This window comes from Lactuca serriola, chromosome 7, assembly GCF_051521515.1.
Source record: "Lactuca serriola cultivar US96UC23 chromosome 7, Lser_US96UC23_V15, whole genome shotgun sequence".
NCBI lineage: Eukaryota > Viridiplantae > Streptophyta > Magnoliopsida > Asterales > Asteraceae > Lactuca > Lactuca serriola.
Window position 1 is genome coordinate 114,279,716 of NC_136414.1, and position 3,434 is coordinate 114,283,149.

Genomic DNA, 3,434 nt, shown 5'->3' on the forward strand with positions numbered 1-3,434 from the left:
AAGTCCCAAACACAAGTAGGATAATTTCTAGGCATTTGTTTAAGGCTAAGGAGGACCCTAGGCACACTTTGGTGCCCTTACTTGGTGTTTACGGCCTATGAGTATTCTCTTGGCAGTAAACTCCCTTTAAGGGGTGCTTTTGATGTTTTGAAGTCCATAAATTAGCTAGGATTAATTGGGTATTCAAGTCTAAAGCCTTAGGAGTGATTAGGGCACCTTTAGGCCCTTGAATTTGGTGTTCACGGTCCAAGAAACTCTTGGGCCGTAAACACCCAAAGCTTGGTGTTTTTGATTGTTTTCTAGTCTCTAATTTATTTACATACAAGCCTAAGTTAGTTACTTATCAAGGAAATGGGACTAGATAGCTCTTAAGCCTCTTTTTGGAGTTTACTCCCCAAGAACGTTCTTGGGTGGTAAACTCCCGGATCTCACATATTTGATATGTAATCTATGTTATTAAGCATATAACAAGCATTATAAAACAACTAGAGAAGTGTACTCACGATTTGGGATGAAAACCCGAAGATCCGTGAGAGAGAAAATGGCTTTTCTCTAGTTGGAAATGTGAATAATGAATGAATTTAGTTCAGAAATCTATTTATAGTCCTGAAATATTTTTGGCAGAAAATATTTTTATTCCGGAATTGAACTCTAACATTAAGAAGTTTTGAAATACTCAAGTTTCACAAACCCATGAGCATCCACTCTCCTGATATCTCCTTAAACATAAACCCTAATGTACACAAACTTATTCAGAAAAGTCTGAAATTCATTGAAACTGATCTAGCTTCTATTGAATAGATAATGTTCGTACAAAATGGAAATTTCGGGTTGTCACATCATCCCCCCGTTAGAAGGATCGTCCCGAAATTATAATTTAAGCAAATAAGAAGTTACAAACAGTTAAGCGAAAAGATGAGGGTATTTCAGTTTCATCCGATCCTCGCGTTCCCAAGTGAATTCCGGTCCTCGCTTGGCGTTCCAGCGAACCTTCACGATAGGGATACGGCTTTGCTTCGTCTGCTTGACCTCACGGTCCATGATCTCTACCGGTTCTTCCACGAAGTTGAGGCTCTCGTTGATCTTGATCTCATCGAGTGGGATTACAAGAGTCTCGTCGGACAGACACTTTTTCAAGTTAGATACATGGAATGTAGAATGTACGTTACGAAGTGCGTCGGGTAGGTCGAGTTTGTAAGCTACGGGGCCGACTCTTGCAAGAATCTCGAAAGGCCCTATGTACCTCGGATTAAGCTTCCCACGCCTTCCGAAGCGTATCAAGCCCTTCCAGGGTGCGACTTTGAGAAGGACTCGGTCTCCCACCTGAAATTCCAAAGGTTTTCTTCGTTTATCAACGTAGCTCTTCTGCCGGTCTCTAGAGGCTTTCAATCGTTCACGGATCTGAACAATTTTCTGTCATTTCCCGAATGATCTCCGGACCGGTGAGAGTACTGTCGGAAGCTTGCCCCGTGGCTAATTGGGTATCACCCACCTCAGCCCAGCACAGAGGGGATCTGCACTTTCGGCCGTAGAGGGCTTCAAATGGAGCAGCCTTGATGCTCGTGTGATAACTGTTATTATAGGAAAACTCGACAAGGGGTAAATGAGTATCCCATGCCTTTCCAAAGTCAATCACACAGGCTCGCAACATATCTTCCAGTATTTGGATGGTCCTCTCACTTTGTCCGTCGGTCTGTGGATGGTAGGCTGTGCTCATGTCCAGCCTTGTTCCTAGGGAATGTTGTAGTGATTGCCAGAATCTTGAGGTGAACCTGCTATCTCTATCGGAGATAATGGACATAGGTACACCATGTAGCCGTACGATTTCCCTAATGTATGTTCTCGTAAGTTTCTCCATCTTGTCAGTTTCTTTGATAGGCAGGAAGTGTGCAGACTTGGTCAATCTATCGACGATGACCCATATGGTATCAAGTCCACCCGTTGTCTTGGGCAACTTGGTTATGAAATCCATAGTGATCTGCTCCCACTTCCATTCTGGAATCTCTGGTTGTTGCAGTAAACCGGAGGGCTTCTGGTACTCGATCTTAACCTTTGCGCAAGTAAGGCATTTACTTACAAAGGTAGCAATCTCTGCTTTCATATTAGGCCACCAGTATAGGTTTTTAAGATCCAGATACATCTTATCTGAACCTGGGTGGACGGAATACCGAGTGTTGTGCGCCTCGGTCATGACCAAGTCTCGGAAACCACCATGTTTCGGTGTCCAGATCCGGTTCATGAAAAATAAGGCTCCGTCACCCCTGGCTTCTAAATTCTTGTCCATTCCCCTAAGGGATTCACTCGTCACATTTTCAGGTTTCATGGCTTCCAGTTGGGCCGCCTGAATTTGCTTAAACAAGTGCGAATGGATGGTTATTGACAATGACTTGACTTTGCGACCAGAATATTCCTTCCGACTTAGGGTGTCTGCTACTACGTTGGCTTTACCCAGATGATAACGAATATCGCATTCGTAGTCACTGAGTAGCTCGACCCACCGTCGTTGTCTCATGTTGAGCTCCTTCTGATCGAAAATGTGTTGTAAACTCTTGTGGTCGGTAAAAATAGTGCTTTTCGTTCCGTACAAGTAATGTCTCCAGATCTTCAGAGCAAACACCACTGCTCCTAGTTCAAGATCGTGGGTCGTGTAGTTAACTTCGTGTGTCTTCAATTGTCTCGAGGCGTAGGCGATGGCCTTACCTCGCTGCATCAGAACACACCCGAGCCCTTGATTTGATGCATCGCAATAGACTACGAAGTCTTCTATCCCTTCGGGGAGGGATAGTATTGCCGCGGTGCACAAGGCTCGCTTGAGCGTTTAGAACGCTCTCTCTTGTTTCTTTTCCCAGTCAAAGGCCACGCCTTTCTGGGTCAGGGTTGTAAGAGGTTTTGCTATTCGGGAGAAGTTATGTATGAATCTGCGGTAGTAGCCAGCGAGGCCTAGAAATTGACGAATTTCTGTAGGCGTCTTCGGTGCTGACCAGTTCTCAATGGCTTTAATTTTGGATGGGTCCACGTGGATTCCCTCTTCGCTTACTACGTGTCCTAAGAATTCGACTCTTCGGATCCAAAATTCACATTTCGAGAACTTCGCATAAAGTTTCTCCTTACGTAATGTCCCTAGAACTTGTCGCAGGTGATCGCCATGCTCTTCCTTACTTCGGGAGTAGATCAGGATGTCGTCAATGAAAACGATGACGAACTGATCCAAGTAAGGTCGGCATACTCTATTCATCAGATCCATGAAAACTGCGGGCGCATTGGTCAATCCAAATGGCATCACCACGAACTCGTAGTGTCCGTAACTAGTTCGGAAGGCTGTCTTCGACACATCCTCCTCTAGTACTCGTAGTTGGTGATATCCGGATCTCAGATCAATTTTGGAAAAATAGTTCGCCCCTTGCAGTTGGTCAAATAGATCGTCTATGCGAGGC